The sequence below is a fragment of the Puma concolor genome, chromosome E3 (genome assembly GCF_028749965.1).
Source record: "Puma concolor isolate L17-30 chromosome E3, mPumCon1.1.hap2, whole genome shotgun sequence".
Classification (NCBI taxonomy): Eukaryota; Metazoa; Chordata; class Mammalia; order Carnivora; family Felidae; genus Puma; species Puma concolor.
The window spans coordinates 32,806,386-32,826,905 of NC_141682.1; the positions used below are offsets into that span (position 1 = coordinate 32,806,386).

At 47.9% G+C, this 20,520-nt stretch overlaps 1 long non-coding RNA gene across 1 annotated transcript; it reads right to left on the reverse strand.

The window, feature by feature from the left end:
* Positions 1-383: 383 nt before the first annotated feature.
* LOC147573114 (uncharacterized) lies at positions 384-9,064 on the reverse strand. Its single transcript, XR_015245534.1, has 3 exons — positions 8,652-9,064; positions 3,300-3,379; positions 384-496 (listed from the first exon to the last, which is right to left on the reverse strand). It is a non-coding gene; the product is annotated as an uncharacterized LOC147573114 (long non-coding RNA).
* Positions 9,065-20,520: the final 11,456 nt, after the last annotated feature.

The window sequence follows — 20,520 nt, forward strand, 5'->3', positions numbered from 1 at the left end:
CAACATAATTTAACCCGGGGGTAAATTACAGGGGGAAAATGAATGCAAGTGTATCATTTAAAAAGGGGGGGGGGTGGAGAGGAGACCTGTTTAGATGATAGAGATTAAAGGGAAGCCTGCTCTGAGCAACTGTCACTTCAGCGACTGTCACTTCAGCAGCTCTGAGTGACTGGTCCTGAAGGATGAGAAGGACCAGGCTTATAAGTGGTATAGCTGAGAAAGCTACAAGTGCAAATGGCCTGGGGCTGGCTAGACGGTGATAATCATGGGAGCTGAAAGAAAGCAGACCCCAAAGAAGCCAGAAGTCATTGCTCACAGACTTCCCACCAGAAGGCTCCAGTGCCTGAACCCCACCTCTACCTGGAAAAGTGTCATATGCCAGTATTCATGTTACCTCTTAGCTGACATTAGTTCTCTTGAGTTCCCCAGGCTGAGCCTCAGAGGTAGGTTTTATCAGGTGGCGTCTCTACTATGACCTCTATCTGATTTATTCGTTCTAAAAAAAACCACAAATCAATAGGTAAGACAAAGCGCCTGGGGTCAGAATTCCAGCTTACGGACCTGGGTTCAAATTCCCAGTTCAGGACTTGCTCATCCTGTAACTTTCAGGGAGTTGCTTACTCTTCCTTTCTTTTTTTTTTTTTTTTTCTTTTTAATGTTTGTTTTTTGACACACAGAGAGAGAGACAGACAGACAGACAAAAACAGAGTGTGAGTGGGGGCGGGGCAGAGAGGGAGACACAGAATCCGAAGCGGGCACCAGGCTCCGAGCCATCAGCACAGAGCCCAACGCGGGGCTCGAACTCACGGATCAGGAGATCATGACCTGAGTCAAAGTTGGGTGCTTAACTGACTGAGCCACCCAGGCGCCCCGCTTACTCTTTCTGAGAGCCTCCTACTGTTGTTGAGTAAAACAAGAATAATTAAATGCTCGTCTACAGGGTACGGGAGGCTTCAGTGGTAAGGCCCCGGTGCCACGGTGGCTTGCCCAGGGTCGGAGTCTGGGCTCATGTTACTCATGTAGAGACAGTCAGGCTGTGGCTCACGTTTCCAGGCAGACAGCTGCAGCAATCTCCAGGCTTAAAAAAAAAAAAAGAAAAGAAAAACTCTGGATATTGCTTCAGTCTTAAGGATTCTCTGCTTCCCAAATCCTAAGGACCGGCAGCCACTTTGGCAATAATCGGTGCTGTGTAGACGAAGAGGCAGGGGTGGCCGTGAAGCCCTCCTGAGGACCTGGCTGGCCACGTGCCTGCCCTGCACCCCTCGGCACCCGGTACCCCTGTGGGGAAGCCACCCAAGGATGGAGACTGGGAACTTGTCCAGAGCAAGCAGAATTTTCAAAAACCAGCCTGGAAAGTCCAGGGAGGAGGCCGCCTGTGCAACCCCAGTAGGAGGTGCTGTCACTCGGTCATTTATTCACCCTCCCGAAGACTGTATTTGACATTGTTTCCCATCCAGGTGGCTACTGGGAGCAGTTCCACAGGGAGGAGCCGTTTAGGAGACGAGATATAGGTTAATGGAAAGAGCCCGCAGAGCCACGCTCGAACCCTGGTTCTCTGGCTGGCAAGGCTGGGAAACTGTTCCCTCCCTGGGTCTTAACGGCTCAGCCATGACATAGACAGAGCCCCCCACCGGCCAGATGTCAGTGCACATCCAGATGAGATGGCATGGGGCGGGGGGTGCCCATCAAAGTGGTATTGTTCAAGGAAGCAATATCCAAATGGCAGGGGGCAGAGCAAAGTCTCCTACGTGATTGACAACACTGCCAGCAATTTCCTGCTGGCCTCTGGGACCGGATGAATCAAAACTAAGTGAAAACTGATGGTCGAAGCAAAGCTTTTGGGTCCCTGGGGCTTCTGTACTGGACCAAAGTGGCCCGGGGCTGGCTGAGTCATCCACGTGGGCAATCGCTCTTTCCTGTCTGCAAAAGAAGAGTGGGGCTTCGCAGAAGGGGCCCTTGGGGTGGGAATGCACAGTCACCCCCTTGCATCCCCACCCCTCCCCCCACCGTGGAAGGTTTCCAAACAGCAGCGTTGGGTAATGGGTAACTTTCCCTTGCCACTCTCTGAAAGTACTGGGAGGGGAGGCGGGGAGTTTCTCATCCAAAGATAGCTTCTCTCTAAATCCTTCCATCTTGATGCGTGAAACGATTTGCTTTGATCCAACGAGAAAGAAGCTGAAGCGAGTGGGAGAACAGATTAGACCAGCCGGTCTGGGTGAATGGCGAGCACGTGGGGGATTTTCTTTTAAACCAATGAACATTTGCTGTTTTAAAATTTAACAGAAAGAAAGAAAGAAAGAAAGAAGTATAATATCCAAAGCCCAATACACATCAAAAGACTTTTTAAACATTCTGTAACCAAGCAATTGCACTTTTAGGAATTTAGCCTAGATTTAGAGATGCAATGCAGAGTGGTGGAAAGAGCTGTGCAGTTTATAAAAGCAAAAAGTTGCGCTCAGTAGGTAGGGCATGTCACTCTTGATCACAAGGTCGTGCCTCAGAGCCCCACATCAGGTACAGAGTTTAGTTAAAAAAATAAATGAGGGGCGCATGGGTGGCGCAGTCGGTTAAGCGTCCGACTTCGGCCAGGTCACGATCTCGCGGTCTGGGAGTTCGAGCCCCGCGTCGGGCTCTGGGCTGACGGCTCGGAGCCTGGAGCCTGTTTCCGATTCTGTGTCTCCCTCTCTCTCTGCCCCTCCCCCGTTCATGCTCTGTCTCTCTCTCTGTCCCAAAAATAAATAAAAAAACGTTGAAAAAAATTTTAAAAATAATAAATAAATAAATGAAATGTTTATAATAGCAAAAGGTTGGAAACAACCAAAATGTCTAGAAATGAGAGACTGCTTAAAATTACGGTAGGACCATTTAATGGAATACCAGCCAGCTGGTTAAAAAAATGATGTGAAAACAAACAATAAAGGTGCCAGGGTGGCTCATTCGGTAAAGCATCTGACTTCAGCTCAGATCATGATCTCAGGGCTCGTGGGCTGGAGCTGAGAGCCTAGAGCCTGGAGCCTGTTTCCGATCCTCTGTCTCCCTCTCTCTCTGTCCCTCCCTCGCTCCCGTGCTCTCTCTGTCTCAAAAATAAATTAACATTAAAAAAAAAGGAGAACAAATAATAAACTAAGAAAAGATATTTGCATTTCAAATCACAAAGGGATAATTCCCCTAAACGTATAAAAGCTTCTTCGAGATCAACAACTCATAAAAAAAAAAAGGGCAAAGGATATGAAAAAACAAGGTGTGAGTGTATGTGTGTATTTGCACAGGTAGGCTGTGGGGAAATAAGTTCTACTTACATAAGTGGGTTAGAAAGAAGCTTAGGGTGGAAAGCCTCCACCATGCCGCCAACCACGGAGCGAAAAGCACGCGAGGTTACCTAGTGAGATATTGTAATGCAATCGTGAGTAACTTGTTGTATCACCTGCAAGAAATTACTTTCCACCTGATGCCAATATACGATCGTGCTTTGATCACAAACTCCACTGCCCCCCCCCCAGACCCTTTGCTTCTTACACGTACAAGTTAATGATTACTGTCTGATTGTTTTCTCCATGTTCACGTGTGTAAGATCTTGGTTTCCTCACATTCACCACGCAGGTAACATCCTGTGAGCTCAATAAATACGGAGACTGTCTCCTCCTGGGCATTAGCCTCTCTCGTATTCAATTCTGCATCGGCACTCTTGCTGGACAAGAGAGAACTCCAGACTCACAGTATGCGACAGTAAGCAAAGATCATAATTTGCTAGCACATCTTATCAGGAATGAAAATTAGTACAAGCACTGTGGAGAGAATTTAGCAGCATCCATACATACTGCAGTATCTGTGTCTACAGCAGCATCTGTTGCTAAACTGACCTAGCAACGCGACTTCTAGCAATTTATTCAATGTGCATAAAACAAAGGATGAACAAGCTTATTCAGCGCAGCAGTGTTTATAGTAGCAAAAGACTGGAAACAACCTAAATGTCCATCAGTAGGAAACTGGTTCAATATATTGTGTGGAATACACAGCAGAAGCATGGAAAGACATCATAAATGACCATGAGAACACGAGCAATCCTAACCTGACCCTGAGAATCTACAGGGAATAGATTCAAGCCAGTCTTTTCTAGATTCCAAGGGGCAGAAAGACCCCGAATAGCAGTTGGGGACATGTAAACACTGAAGTCGAATTAAAAAAATTTTTTTTCATGTTTATTCATTTTTGAAAGAGAAAGAGAGAGACAGAGTGGGAGCTGGGGAGGGGAAGAGAAGGAGACACAGAATCTGAAGCAGGCTCCAGGCTCCAAGCTGTCAGCACAGAGCCCAACACGGGGCTCGAAATCTCAAACCATGAGAGCGTGACTTGATCCAAAGTTGGATGCTTAACCAACTGAGCCACTCAGGCACCCCTGAAGTCAATGTTTATGTTCTAACATAGAAACATGGCCAAAATACACTATTAAGTGGGGCGGGGAGGGGGGGGGGGAGTCACAGGATACCATTAAGGCGTGATCTTCTCTCCATCTAAAATTGAAATATCATGTATATGTGTTAGTCCATGCATAGGAAAAAACCTGGAAGAGCAGTGTATGCACCAAGCCACCAAAGCAGTTATTAAGTGCCTACTATGTCCTAGGTGCTGTGAACATACAGATAATTAAGAAATTAGAAGGTCAGTTCCATGGAGAAAGAGAACTTGGCTGTTTTGCCCCAGTGTTTGGCACATAACACAGATTCAGCAAACGTGTATGGAGTGGAAGGAACGAAGGAAAGGAGAAAGAGACAGGGAGAGAGTTCCTGTCCCCAAGTTGCTCGCAGTTGCTCACAGTGCCGCACAGACACAGTCGTTGGAGCAGACGAGCTTTTCTGGGAAGTAGAGAACTCTGGAAGTAAAGGGTTCTGAGCTACCGGGGCTTTGCCTAAACCATCTCTCATCACTCCCCCATGAACGGAAGAAAAACCAATTGCAAAGTCATGACTGTGGAGCCTGTTTTCAAACTCAAAGCTTATCCAGCTGCAGGGAGACTTCGTCCAGGACAGTGCTTTGGCCCCACAAATAAAAACCAGATTAGCCATGCTGTATTGGGGGCATGAGTACCGGTGATGGATACCTCCATATTGGATCCTACAGAGACAGAAACTCTGGGAAAACAATGCACTTTGTCAACGTCCAGGGGACGAGTGGCTTCAGACAACTCAGAGGTGACACCCAATGTCGCCAAGGGGAACTACAGGGAAATCGTAAATAGTGATTCCAGAAGAGGGGGCAAAGCGGGACCCTTGGCTTTCACTTCTCCAATTAGCTCCGTGAAGTTCTCAGAGGCCTTTGCCAAACGAGGCAAGCTCGCCAGGACTTTGTGCAAAATTCCATGACTCAGAAGCCTGCCCGGGGAGCGGAGCGAGATGAGCCCATTCTTCTCGGGGTTGCAGTGGCTTTTCTCTGCCTGAATAAGCCGTTAACGATTTCATTACTGGGTTCTTCTCCAGTTCCTTTCTGATGGCATTTGCTTAATTACAGCTGCATTTGAATAGCAGAAGCCACCAGAGGACGTGCCTATTCCGGCTGAAAACCTTCCCAAGATTAACACTTCCAGAGGGTCTCCAGAGTTACCCAAGGGGCATCTCTGCCCTGCATCTTACCAAGGATGGAGCCCTGCACACCTTCCTTCGCCTCCAGCAGCTTTCAGTTTTGTGCCTTGTAAAATGGAGGCGATGAGACCTATTTTGCAAGATTGCCAGGTACATTAAATAAGATCACCTACGTGCACATAATAAAATAGGAAAAGCTTAGTGAGTGTTGATGGCCTTACCATTGCAGGTAACATTCGAGTCCTTACTAAACCTTTGACACGCAGTGTTTTTTTGTGTTTTGTGTTTTTTTTTTTTGTTTGTTTGTTTTTTTGAGAGAGAGAGAGAGAGAGAGAGAGCATGCTACACAAGTTGGGGACGGGTCGGGGGAATGAGAGAGAGAGAATCTCAAGCAGAGTTTGCACCCAGCATAGATCCCGATGTGCAGCTCAATCTCACAACTGTGGGATCACGACCTGAGCCGAGATCAAGTGTCACTTAGCCAACTGAGCCACCAAGGCACCCTGGCCTTTTTCGATCCTTATGACAACCCTGTGAATTAGCTAACGTTTCTATCCCCATTGTGTCTGACACACTGAGATCCAGATGAGTGGCCGATGTCATGTACTATTAAGTGGCCAAGCTGGGATCCTAATCCAGGCCATCAGCTTCAGAGTGTCCACTGTGAACCACAAATCAATAGTGGTTCCAATGTGTAATTGTTATGGAGACTATTCAAGATTAAATGCACCCGGGACGCCTGGGTGGCTCGGGCGGTTAAGCGTCTGACTTCGGCTCAGGTCACGATCTCGTGGTTCATGGGTTCGCGCCCTGCCTTGGGCTCTGTGCTGACCGCTCAGCTCGGATTCTGTGTCTCCCTCACTCTCTGCCCCTCCCCCGTTCATACTCTGTCTCTCTCAAAAATAAATAAACATTAAAAAAATAAAAAAGGATTAAATGCACCCAGTGACAAAACGGGCAAAGGATCTGAATAGACATTTCTCTAAGAAAAGTATGCAAGTGGCCAATAAGCACATGAAAAAATGCTCGACACTGTTAGGGGGGTTACGTCGGGGAAATGCAAATCAAAACCACAATGAGATACCGCTTCAGATCCACTGGCATGGCCATACAGACGATCAAATAACCCTCACCACAACCACAAAATGGACAATGGCAAGTGCTGGGGAGGATATGGAGAAATTAAAGCCTCATACACTGCTGCTGGTAAGAGTGCTCAATGGTACAGCGGCTTTGAAAGACGAGAACAGTTCTTCACAAAGTTCAACCCAGAGTCACCATATGACCTAGCAATTCTACGAGTAGGCGTGGCCCCAAGAGCACTGAAAATATTCATTCATGCAAAACCTTGCCCATAAATATTCATAGCAACTTTACTCTCTACACCCACATTACTCTCTGCGCGTAGCCAAAAAGTGGAAAGAACGCAAACGTTCATCCACCGATGCGTGGATGTACAGAAGTGGTATATCCATACAAAGGAACATTATTCAAGACCACATATTATATGATTCCATGTATATGAAGGGTCCAGAACTGGAAACCCATGGTGACAGAAAATAAATTAGTTATTGCCAGGGCCGGGGGAGTGGGTACGAAAAGGAAATGACAAGTGACTGCTAAGAAGTTTGGAGTTCTTTTAGGGGATTAAGAAAATGTTCTAGGGCGCCTGGGTGGCGCAGTCGGTTAAGCGTCCGACTTCAGCCAGGTCACGATCTCGCGGTCCGTGAGTTCGAGCCCCGCGTCGGGCTCTGGGCTGATGGCTCAGAGCCTGGAGCCTGTTTCCGATTCTGTGTCTCCCTCTCTCTCTCTGCCCCTCCCCTGTTCATGCTCTGTCTCTCTCTGTCCCAAAAATAAATAAACGTTGAAAAAAAAATTTAAAAAAATAAAAAAAAATAAAAAAATAAAAAAAAAGAAAATGTTCTAAAATTGATCAAGGTAATGGTGGCTCAATTCTGAATATGCCCCCAAAATTGAATTCTTTAAACAGGTGGGGGCACCTGGGTGACTCATTCGGTTAAACATGCAACTTTGCCTCAGGTCGTGATCTCAGGGTTCAGGAGTCGGAGCCCCGCGTCGGGCTCTGTGCTGACAGGTGGGAGCCTGGAGCCTGCTTCGGATTCTGGGTCTCCCTCTCTGTCTGCCCCTCCCCTGCTAGTGCTCTGTCTCTTTCTGTCTCTCAAAAATAAATAAACGTTAAAAAATTTTTTAAAAAGAATTACTTTAAATGGGTGAATTGTAGGCTGCATGAACTTTACCTCAATCAAGATATTTTTATTTTTCCTTTTTTAAGATTTTATTGCTAAGGAATCTCTACATGCAACATGGGGCTCAAACCCACAACCCCGAGATCAAGAGTCACGTGCTCCAACTGAGCCATCTAGGCACCCCTCGGGAAAGGTTTTGTTTTGTTTTGTTTTTAACGTTTAGTTTTTAAGAAAGAGAGAGTGCAAAGCACGGGATGGGTAGAGAGATAGGGACTGAGGATATGACTCGTACTCTGGGCTGAAAGCAGAGAGCCCAACCCTCAGCTTGAACTCACAAACTGTGAGATCATGACCTACGTGGAAGTTAGACATTCAGCCGACTGAGCCACCCAGGCACCGGTCAATAAAGCTATTTTTATTTATTTATTAGCAGTTATTTATTTTTTGAGAGACAGAGCTTGAGTGGGGGAGGAGCAGAGGTGGGGGGTGGGACACAGAATCTGAAGCAGGGTTCAGGCTCCGAGCTGTCAGCATAGAGCCCGACATGGGGTTCAAACTCACGAACCGCGAGATCATGACCCGAGCCAAAGTCAGACGCTTAACTGACAGAGCCACCCATACGCCCCTTGATGAAGCTATTTTTAAAGGAAAGATTCAATGTGTAAATACGTTTTAGGGCTGCCATATCTGTCACGCAGCTGACACGCATCGAGTAATCCTTACTGAGTCACACACGTCACAATTTTTAGTCTGGGCAAGTAGAGTTGCTTGAACCAGGCCCCAGGACAGATACCGGTTGCAAAAGTAACTACCCACCCGTGAACGGCCCAGCGCATTCCGGCCACGGGCCAGACCCAGAGTCAGTTACCTGGAAACTGGACGCACGGTGGGCGGTCTCCCTTCCAGATAATTCAATTAAATTGCTCACAGCCTGTCTTTATTGCTGTTGGCAGCGGGTTTTACTATCTGGATCTGCAATGTTCTTGCTTTCACGGAGCCGCTCACACAGTGTATAATGCAGTAGCTGATTTCCTGTACTTTGGACTGGCGTGCCGTTTTCTCTTTCCTTTTTTTTTAATGTTTTATTTCTTTTTGAGAGAGAGGGGGAACAGGGGAGCTAAAGCGGGCTCTGTGCTGACGGCAGTCAGCCCGATGGAGGACTGGAACTCACGAACGGTGAGATCGTGACCTGGGCTGAGTCAAACGCTCAACCCACTGAGCCACCCAGGTGTCCCTCTTTTTTTTTTTTAAGTTGATTTATTTATTTTGAGAGAAAGACAGCTCATGAGCACAAGCGGGGGAGGGGTAGCGAGAGGGAGAGAGAGAATCCCAAGCAGCCTCCTCCGACTGCCAGCGCAGAGCCCAACTCGGGGCTCAGACTCACAAGCGTGGGATCACGACCTGAGCCGAAATCAAGAGTCGGACACTCAACCGACTGAACCACCCAGGCGCCCCACGTCCTGCCCCGTTCCTAAGGGATACAATTTCTCCAGGGCTCTGCGAGGCGAGAGGAGGAGGACAGGCCCTCACCCTTACCACACTCCGTTTTACCATCAACTTACCTTCCGGACTCTACGTCAGCGGAACGCTGAGAACCTTGTCCCCGGAGTCCAAACGAACAAAGCCTCAGTGTCTCGGTCCGTGTGGGCTGCTCTAACGACATACCACAGACCAGGCATCTTGTAAACAGCAGGAATCTGTCGCTCACAGCTCTGGAAGCTGGAAGTCTGAGAGCAGGGTGCGAGGTGTTCAGGTGAGGGCCCTTCTCTGGATTGCAGACTTCTTGTATCTTCTCCCGTGGCGGAAGAAGGGCGCCCTCTGAAGCCTCTCGTTGCAAAGGGCTCATCCCATTCCCAAGGACTCACCCTCAAGGCTTAAGGACCTCCCAAAGACCCCACCGCCTATTACCGTCCCGTTTGGGGATCAGGATTTCACCACGGGGATTTGGGGAGGGACGCGAACATTCAGACCATTGCAATCAATGCAAGTAGAAAGCCAAGGACTCTGCGGACCTAGTTAGGAGATGCCATCCCGCCTTTCCCAAAGCCAAGTCTTGCCCAACTTCTAGTCTTTCTCTTCCTATGAGAAGGAAGGGAGGCTGTGTCACATACCGCCAGGGGACAGCAGTCACGAGACCCGCGGTTCCCGGGAGGTGGGCCCCAGCTTGGGGTGGGGAGCACAGCGTTCAGGGCTGTAGCTGCAGCTCAGAGCAGAGGAGATACCGAGAGAAAGAACGGGTCCCTGCATTGACCTTAATCTCCTCAGCGTACCCGCCACCAGCCACGACAGCACTGACTGCACTGCCTGGGGCTTTGCGGACTCTCTCTGTGACACAGAAATATTCCATCTCCCCAGCAGGATTAGAAGCCACTGGAAGGCAGAAGAGATTATTTCTTTATCTTGGAACCTTCTGTGTAAATGGTTATAAACTGAAATTTGGGCACAGGGAGCAGTAGGTTGCAGAAGGACCCTCCAGAGACATCCACACCCTAATCCTCCAGAACCCGGGTATATTCACCTTACACAGCAGGAGGGACTTTGCAGATGAGTTTGCAGATGGGGCTAAGAATCTTCAGGTGGGGAGCTTGTCATGCATTATCCAGATGGCTCCAACGCAATCCCAGGGGTCCTCATCAGAGGGGGTCAGGGGGACGCGACCCCCGGACCCTTTAGAAAGAATACAGCCCTGGTGACCCGTTTTAGATTCCTGACCTACAGAGTTGTAAGAGAAGAAATTTGTCTGGTTTTTTTTGTTGATTTGTTTTTAGTAAAAAGCTCTCTTTTTAAAGTTAATTTATTTATTTTGAGAGAGAGGGTGCAAGCACACACAAGGCGGGGCGGGCAGAGAGAGGGAGAGAAAGAATCCCAAGCAGGCTCCGTGCTGTCAGCCACAGAGCCCTAGGCGGAGCTTGAACTCACGAACTGTGAGATCATGACCTGAGCCGAGATCAGGAGTCCGATGCTTAACTGACTGAGCCACCCGGGTGCCCCAAATTTGGTTGTTTAAAGCCAGTAAATTTGTGGTGATTTGTTACAGCAGCAACAGAAAATGTACATGGTACCTACTTCCCCTTCCTCCCTCTCCTTCCTCCTCATCGTGGACGATTTTTGCTCACGTGATGCGCGATGCTTACAGAAGACACATGAATCGATCCATCACCCTAAAGGCTGACACAGTGCGACGCCACTGAGCGCCATGAATGTGACCGGGAGTGCCAGGGAGAGGGAGCCACAGGTGAGCCAACGTGTGAGGAACGAGCACGAGTTATTACATATCAAGAGTTGGAAGGGAAGGGTCACCCGCCCTCTCCCTGGTGTCTTAGATGACAACAGAACTTTTTTTAAAATTTTACTTCCTTGGGGCGCCTGGGCGGCTCAGTCGGTTAAGCATCCAACTCTTTTTTTTTTTTTTTTTTTTTAATTTTTTTTCAACTTTTTTTTTTTTATTTATTTTGGGGACAGAGAGAGACAGAGCATGAACGGGGGAGGGGCAGAGAGAGAGGGAGACACAGAATCGGAAACAGGCTCCAGGCTCTGAGCCATCAGCCCAGAGCCCGACGCGGGGCTCGAACTCCCAGACCGCGAGATCGTGACCTGGCTGAAGTCGGACGCTTAACCGACTGCGCCGCCCAGGCGCCCCAGCATCCAACTCTTGATTTCAACTCAGGCCACGCATGATCTCACGGTTTGTGTGATCGAGCCCCGTGTCGGGCTCCACGCTGAGCGTGAAGCCTACTGGGGATGCTCTCTCTCCCTCTCTCTCGCTCTCTCTCCCCAAATAAATAAATAAGCTTAAAGCGTAAATAAGTAATCAGATGTGCCATTTTAAGCCTTTTTAAGGGAACGGTTCAGTGGCATTACTTACATTCACAGTATTATGCAACCATCATCCGTATTTCCAAAATCGTTCATCCCCTCGAACAGAAGCTCTGTACTCATGCCATCCTCCGCCCCTCCCAGCCGCTGGTAACCTCTATTTGACTTTCTGTCTCTCTGAGTTTGCCTCTTCTACGCACCTCGCACGAGTCGTACGAAATGTGCCCTTTCGTAACTGGTTTATTTCACTTCGCAAAACGTTTCCAGGACCATCCGTGTTGTGGCACGTATCAGAACCTGGTTCCTTTTTGTGGCTGAATATGTTCCGTTGCACGGAGGACACCCCTCTATGCCCGCAACCGCTCGGACACCACGCTAGGCTTCAAGTGCGTTTCTTCTTCAGAACATCCCCGTGTTTGTGTCCCCTGGAGCTTCTCCATCTGTAAAATGGGGCAAGTTCTTAAAGGCAAGGCACCACAGAGAAGCGAAATCTGTAGGCAAAGCTAGCCCCGGGGTATCTCGGGGCCACGGTGTGGGCGGAACAGAAAAGGCTGAGATACACACAGATCCAGATGTGTGTACTGTGCAAAATCTGTTCCAGCCGGCCACTGAAATGCCACCTAGGAAAAATGTACAGAGACCCCGTGGTCTCCAGCCCAGGGCCAAAGCCGGGGGAGGGGGGACAGAGGTTGGGGTGGGGGGTGTCAATCCTTAGGAAGGAGGCAATAGAAACGAATAAAGCAGGAGTGTTAGAAAAACAGCACAGGCCTAGGGCTACATGGGAGGCAGTGGGGAGCAGTGGGGAGCACGGAGAACCAGACAGAGCACACCCCCATCCGCTCCCTGTCACCACGGTCCAGGAATGTGGCTTCAATGCTGCCAGAGCTCCTGTTTCTCAGAAGATGCTGGGAATCTGGATTTTTAGCCGCCTGTGCCCAATGTTAAATGCTGGCAATTAATCTGAGAGTATTAAACACAGTGCAGCCAAAGAAAACACGTCTGGTGGCCTTCGTGAAGTGAGGGTGGCCAGATGCAAGAACCCATTACTCTGAAAGAAGATGAGGCCAACGCGCCTCTCCCGTAGCAGGACTGAAAGTTCAGCACAGAGCCCGATGCGGGGCTCGAACTCACAAGCAGTGAGATCGTGACCTGAGCCGAAGTCAGACGCTTAACCGACTGAACCACCCGGGTGCCCCCAACAATTTCTTAACATCCTGTTTATATCCAAATATCCTGTTAAGGTTCAAATTTCAATTTCAAATTTTTCTGCCTAATTTGTTAAAATCAGGATCCAAACGAGACCCGTGCATTGCAATTAGTTGATATTAAGTGCCTTTATAGGTTCCCTTCTGCCTCTGTTTTTTCCCCTTTCCAACTTATTTGTTGAAGAACTATGGCATTTGTCAGGGCACCTGGCTGGCTCAGTAGGTAGACCATGTGACCCTTGATCTTGGGGTCATGAGTTCGAGCCCCATGTTGGGTGTGGAGATTACGCAAATAAATAAACAAACAGAAAATTTCAAAAGAGGTGTTGAATACACTTTCACGAGAGGCACGCAATGACCAGTTGTCTTTCTGTGCTGTTAGCAGCCTGACGCCAGGATTCACCAATCCACTAGGACTGCTTCTGTATTTCTGGGACGCCTGGGTGGCTCAGTCGGGCTAAGTGTCCAACTCTTGAACTCGGCTCAAGTCATGGTCTCGTCGTTCATGGCACTGAGCTCTGCACTGACAATGAGGATCCTGCTTGGGATTCTCTCTCTCTCTCAAAATAAATAAACTTGAAAAATAAAAAGAACCATAGTTACTTTATTTTAAAAAAAAAAAAGGCATGCTTCTATCTATCTACCTAGTGAGGTCATTGGGTGACCAGCCCCTCCCATCTTGCCTGGGACTTCCTCAATGTTGGTACCTTCATTCCTGCATCCCGGGAAGCCACTCCAACCCAAACTCCCCAGGACGGTCAGTGACCCTAACCAAGGCTCCACATTTTCAAGAAGCGGTTCTTCTCATGACCCGTGCCTCCCTTTTCTGTCCTGGACAGAGCCTGGAGACAGAATGTGGGTAACGGATGGGACAATGCAGGGACAGAGCCGCGGTGTTCAGCAGCCAGTCTGGGTGTCGTCGATACCTTGCTGGTGACCCACCAATCTTCCATTGCCACGTTCCTTGTGTACCCTGTTTTTGTTTAGGTAGTGACAGTGATCCCTGTCCATAGTCTGTGTGCTACAGGGGCTGACCACAGCCCCGATCCCAGGGATGGGCTTTCCCTTGCCAGAACTGGGACCCAGACCAGTCGGGACACGCCATTCCCCGAGCCACAGCTTGGGCCGGTGAGTCACAGGGGGAGCTTCTGAAACAAACACTTCCTCATTTCTCCCCCTTTAACATACAATAAACCGCTTGAAGCGTACAACTCGGTGATTTTTTAAAAAATTTAGTTGTGCAACTATCAATACAATAGAGTGTTAGGATAGTCTCATCACCCCAGTAAGATCCCTCATGGCCATTTATTGTCATCTTTATTCTTTTCTTTTTTTTAATTAAAAAAATTTTTTTTTTTTTATTTTGAGGGAGAGAGAGACAGAGCATGAGTCGGGGAGGGACAGACAGAGACACACACACACACACACACACACACACACACACAGAATCCCAAGAGGGCTCCAGCCTCTGAGCTGTCAGTGGAGAGCCTGAGTCGGGGCTCGAACTCACAAAACTGGGAGATCATGATCCGAGCTGAAAGGGAGAGTCTGGTGCTTAACTGACTGAGCCACCCAGCCTCCCCATCTTTCCCACTTTTACTTTGGGCCCCAAGCAATGACTAATCTCCTTTCCTCTTTCTTTCTTCCTTTCTTCCTTTCTTCCTTTCTTTCTTTCTTTCCTTCTACTAGGCTACACACCCAACATGGGTGTTGAACTCACAACTCATGAGATCAAGAGTCACATGCTCTAACAACTGAGCCAGCCAGGTGCCCACTCTCCTTTCCATCCTAATGGATTTGCCTTTTCTGAACATTTCATAGGGATGGAATCATATAATACATGGTCTTTTGTGACTAGCTTCTTTTCTTAGCATGTTTCCAAGCCTCACCCATGTTGTAGCATGTACGAGTGACTTATTCCTTTTTGTTGTTCAACATTTCATGGATAGCTCATACTTTGTTTATCCATTTATTACTTCCTGGGTATTTGTGTTGTTTCTACATTTGACTATTGTGAATAACGCTGCTATGGATGTTTCTGTGTAAGTCATTACGTGGACATAGGTTTTCCTTTCTCTCAGTTATGAATACCTAAGAAATTGACGGATCATATGGTAAATTTCTGTTTACACTATTTTTAAATGTTTATTTATTTTGAGAGAGAGAGAGGCAGAGTATGAGCGGGGAGGGGCAGAGAGAGGGAGACCCAGAATCCGAAGCGGGCTCCGGGCTCCGAGCTGTCGGCACAAAACCCGACACGAAGCTCCAACTCAAAGTCCATCCAATCTCCAGACTTCTTCAGTGACAGGAACCGATAAGTCCTTCGTGTGGTTGAAGCCACGTTGAGTTGGATTTTCTGCTACTTGCATTTTGTTAAGTATGATGGAAAGACAGTTTCCTGTTTCACCTACACTTTCTGTGGCAGGAGGGCCTCCAGCTGGTGTCTAAGTTACACACATGTAGATGGACTAGATGAACTCCTATTCAACCGTTACCATCAATGACTTGGGAAATAGATGAAGTTGTAGAAATAGACATGAAAACAAGATAGAGCGCTAAAATAAATGAATGAGTATTAGGAAAGCTGAAGAGTCACCAAGACCTCCATTGCCCCCAAAATTCCATGTCGGTTCTTTTTTTCTTTTAAGTTTTTATTCAAATTCCAGGTAGTTAACATACAGTGTAATATTAGTTTCAGGTGTACAATATAGGGATTCAACACCAACATACATCAACTGGTGCTCATGACAGCAAATGCCCTCCTTAATCCCTGTCCCCTAGTTCACCCTTCCCCTCTGGTAACCATCAGTGTGTCCTTAGAGTTAGGGGTCTGTTTCTTGGTTTTCTGAGTAGATTTTACCAAACTGCCAAGAAACAATTTGAGACAGAGAGAGAGAGAGAGAGAGAGAGAGAAAGGAAGAGAAAGCTTCCCAGATAACATGAAACTGGTGTGGTCCTGAGTCTAAAACCAGAGATCAATTTTCTAATGAAAATTATTATTTTTTTTTTAATTTTTTTTTTCAACGTTTATTTATTTTTGGGACAGAGAGAGACAGAGCATGAACGGGGGAGGGGCAGAGAGAGAGGGAGACACAGAATCGGAAACAGGCTCCAGGCTCTGAGCCATCAGCCCAGAGCCCGACGCGGGGCTCGAACTCACAGACCCCAAGATCGTGACCTGGCTGAAGTCGGACGCTTAACCGACTGCGCCACCCAGGCGCCCCTCTAATGAAAATTAGATGCCCATTTCACTTATGAATGTAGATGTCTAAATCCTACCTAGTGTTGAACTATCCTTGCATTCCAGGGATAAATCCCACTTGGCCATGGTACATCGTCCTCTTAATGTACTGCTAAATGCAGTTTACCTCTTTGGTCTTGGCTGCGGAAACAAGATGATGAAGGGGACATCATCATTTGGAAAGCACTGCAACAAGACACATGTGTTGTGCCACTGCCCTAAGGCCTGCCACCTTCAGAAGTCAACCTGTGCCAGGGGCGCCTAGGTGGCTCAGTCGGTTAAGTGTCCAACTTCGGCTCAGGTCATGATCTCTCGGTTCATAGGTTCAAGCCCCACTTTGGGCTCTGTGCTGACAGCTCAGGGTCTGGAGCCTGCTTAGGATTCTCTGTCTCCCTCTCTCTCTTTCTCTCTGCCCCTCCCCCACTTGCACACATGCACGCACGTGCTCTCTCTCTCGCTCTCCCTCAAAAACAAATAAACATTAAAAAAGCAAAAAGAAAGAAATCAACCTGTGGCAAATGTGACTATTCTGCCGAGCAGAAGAGTGCCAAGGCTCAAAGACGAAAAATCACCAGGACCAGTCGAACCAGGCATGTAAAAATTGTGTACCGTGGAGTCAGGCGTGGATGCTGTGAAGGAGCAACGCCTAAACCCAAGAGGGCAGCTGTTGCAGCATCGGTTCTTCTTAAGGATTTCAACAATTCGTCACAGATAATAGATGGTCTGGTTTTAAAAAATAAAATATAAATGCAGCTTTCCAGGATCATATTGAGGCTTTTGCACCTGTGATCATCAGGAATACTGACCTCGAGTTTTTTTTTCTTGCAATCTCTTTGGTTTTGGTATCAGGTGATGGTGGCCTCATAAAATGAGTTTGGAGGTGTTCCCTCGTCTACTTTAGGAAGAGTTTAAGAAGGATTTGTGTTAGTTCTTGGAATGTTTGGTAGAATTCAGCCATGAAATCATCTCGTCCTGGGCTTTTCTTTGTTAAGAGGTTTTTGATTACTGACCAATCTCCCTATTTGTTACTGATCTGTTCAGGCTTTCTACTTCCTCTTGATTTAGAAAATGTGGGATATATCTATACAGTGGAATATTATTTATACTTTATAATAAGTGAAAAAAGCCATGGGGTGCCTGGTGGCTCAGTTGGTTAAGCACCCGACTCTTGATTTCAGCTCAGGTCATGATCTCATGGTCGTGATTTTGAACCCCGCCCTGGACTCTGCTCTGATGGCTCAGAGCCTGCTTGGGATTCTCTACTTCTCTCTCTGCCACTCTCCCATTCACTCACTCATGCATGCATGTGCCCTGTCTCTCTCAAAATAAATAAATAAACTTTTTTTAAAAAGTTGGGTTTGGGGCGCCTGGGTGGCGCAATCGGTTAAGCGTCCGACTTCAGCCAGGTCACGATCTCGCGGTCCGTGAGTTCGATCCCCGCGTCAGGCTCTGGGCAGATGGCTCGGAGCCTGGAGCCTGTTTCCGATTCTGTGTCTCCCTCTCTCTCTGCCCCTCCCCCGTTCATGCTCTGTCTCTCTCTGTCCCAAAAATAAATAAAAACGTTGAAAAAAAAATTTTTAAAAAAAAAGGTTGGGTTTAGGGGCGCCTGGGTGGCTCAGCCAGTTAAGCGGCCGACTTCGGCTCAGGTCATGATCTCGGGGTCCGTGAGTTCGAGCCCGCATCAGGCTCTGTGCTGACAGCTCGGAGCATGGAGCCTGTTTCAGATTCTGTGTCTCCTTCTCTCTGACCCTCCCCCATTCAGGCTCTGTCTCTCTCTGTCTCAAAAATAAATAAACTTTAAAAAAATAAAAATCTAAAAAAATACATAAAAATAAATAAATAAAAAGTAGGGTGTATCACAGGAATGCAAGGAGAGCTCAAACTAAGAAAACCTATCATTGTTAATACATTATTTTACCAGGCTAAGCAGAGTAAATCATATGATTAACACAATTCATGTAGAGAAAGCATTTGATATCATTCAATCAAGAATATCATACAGCAGGGGGCCTGGGTGGCTCAGTCAGTTAAGCATCCAACTTCGGTTCAGATGATGATCTCGCACTCCATGAGTTCAAGCCCCACATCAGGCTCTGTGCTGACAGCTCAGAACCCAGAGCCTGCTTCAGAATCTGCATCTCCCTCTCCCTCTGTCCTCCTCTGTGCTCTCTCTGTCTCTCTCTTTCAAAAATAAATAAACATTTAACATTTTTAAAACATAAAGAATGTCATACAGAGAAGTCAAAATAACAAAGTAGTGTCCCTTCAGGAATTATAAGGGGAGGCATTTTCATTCATTGCTTAGTGAGTGACTACTATGTACTAAGCACCATGCTAGATGCCCTTCTTAGGTGGTACCGTTTAGCCCTTATTACCTGCCTTATGCAGTTCTATTGTGGGTTCTGTTATGATCCCCATCTTATGGACGTTCACGGTGAAGGATGCTTCCCCGCTGTGAATCATGTGGTCCCAGAGCCAGTATCTCCCTCTCTAAAAAACAAGACTCCAAGCTCTGCCATGGGCCACAGGCACCAAGAGTTTGCTGACCGGTGTGGGAGGACCCTGGAGAGCATCATTCCCATTCAATATGCCAAGATACACAGAGGAGCAGAAACCAAGTCTGGAAGCCAGCAAAGAGGAAGAGTGACGGATCTTGGCCGTCACCAGTGTTCTCTTCCCGTGAGACTCTGGGTCCAGGCAGAACCCCAAACTTATTATGTAGAGCTCTCTTTTCCCCAGCTGGAGGGGGAGCTCTGTCTGTGTATTTAGCTGCCGGAAGATTCGGCCAGAGACTGAAAAGCCCACGGAGACTGGTGAACCATCAGGAAGAACTGAAACTGATGACCTCAGCTGATCTGGAAGTCAGCAAAGCCCATGCATCTGTACGCGGGGAGAGACTCCAGCAAACTGGGTCCCACTCTTGGAGAGGCTTCCTCCTGGGGATTCTGTTCTTTTTAGAGCAACTCCCTACGCCCTCCTGACTCTTCACTGCAAGACTCTCCCGGTTCCAGGCTTCCAGACTATACCAATCCATCGCAGGGGCCTGGGTGCAAATCCCAGCTCTGCGAGTTACTAGTGTGACCTCCAGAAAGTTACTGAAACCCTTTCTGAGCTTCATTTACTCATCTACAAAATGGAATCAGTAAAAGCAGCTACCTGGTAGCATTGTTATGAGGAAGAAATAAAGGTGAACCCTGCAAATGGCTTAGCACCGCCCCCCCCAACCGCGCGCGCCCATTACCCCATTACGTGTTAATTACATGACAGCAGCCATGTTGCCAGTGGTGATGGTTGTTAATACTATTATTATTATGTAACTACCATTGCCATTACTATCACTGCTGTCTCATCTAAGGATAAAGGAGAAGGGCAGCTGGGGGCTGGAGGTATCACAAAAGCGTTTACTCTTTTGAAGTCCTTGGTAAAGGACTTGAGTGGTCACGTATTCCTGTCTTCCGGGTGGGTGGTGGCTGACCCCACTAGGATGTCTATAAACACCATGCACTCCCATCCAGTGGCTCACTCCATCTTTTGGAGAGTTAGAAAGTTCTGCCTTATTGCAGAGGACAATCATTCCATTTACCTCTCCATATCTACTCTCTACCTCCTCTGCCGGCTTTCTGTCCCAGGGGGCTGATGAGTAGGATCTACATCAACACTAGTTGATCCTTGCCCTCTTGCTTAGAGTTGGGGTCGGCCAGTAGGAGATCCCGGCGTGACAGCACTGGGGAAAAGAGCCTGGGGTATTAATACCCCCGTCTCCCTCTTATTCAGACACACCCTGCTCGGGATATTCCTCCAGCAGATGCCACAGCTCTTGCCAGGCCGTGTTCTCCTACGTCTCGAGTTCCCCTGGGTTCTGGTAACTGGCCTCTGTGCTTACACATTCAAGCAGGAAGATAAGGGCTGTGATCAGGGAAGTAGAGAATGCAGCCGGAACAAAGAGAGGGGCATCCAACCCAGACTGGGGGGTGGGGGGAAGGGGGTGATAAGAGGCCCAGCAGAAGGTTTCCCTACAGATTCCCCAAAGTGTAAGACTTCAGTTCGTGATTAAGACTATTTTTTTAAATGGATTTTTAATGTTTATTTATTTCTGAGCGAGACAGAGCAGAGCGGGGGAAGGGCAGGGAGAGAGGGAGACACAGAATCCAAAGCAGGCTCCAGGCTCTGAGCTGTCAGCACAGAGCCAGATGCGGGGCTCCAAATCATGAACCGTGAGATCGTGACCTGAGCCAAAGTCAGATGCTTAGCCGAGTCAGCCACCCAGGTGCCCCAGTTTGTGATCAAGACTATTAATTTTCCTTATGTTTAGGCCAGAGGCATCTGAAGCTGGGGAACTGGTTGGCTTTCCAGCATTTTGCAACAGGTCCAGGTGAGCTCCAGCGGGCAAGAAGCGATCGGATCGGTTCAGTCAGATATGTCCCCAGAGCCCAGCACACAGCCAGGACCTAACATAACAGGCACGGGGTTGCCAA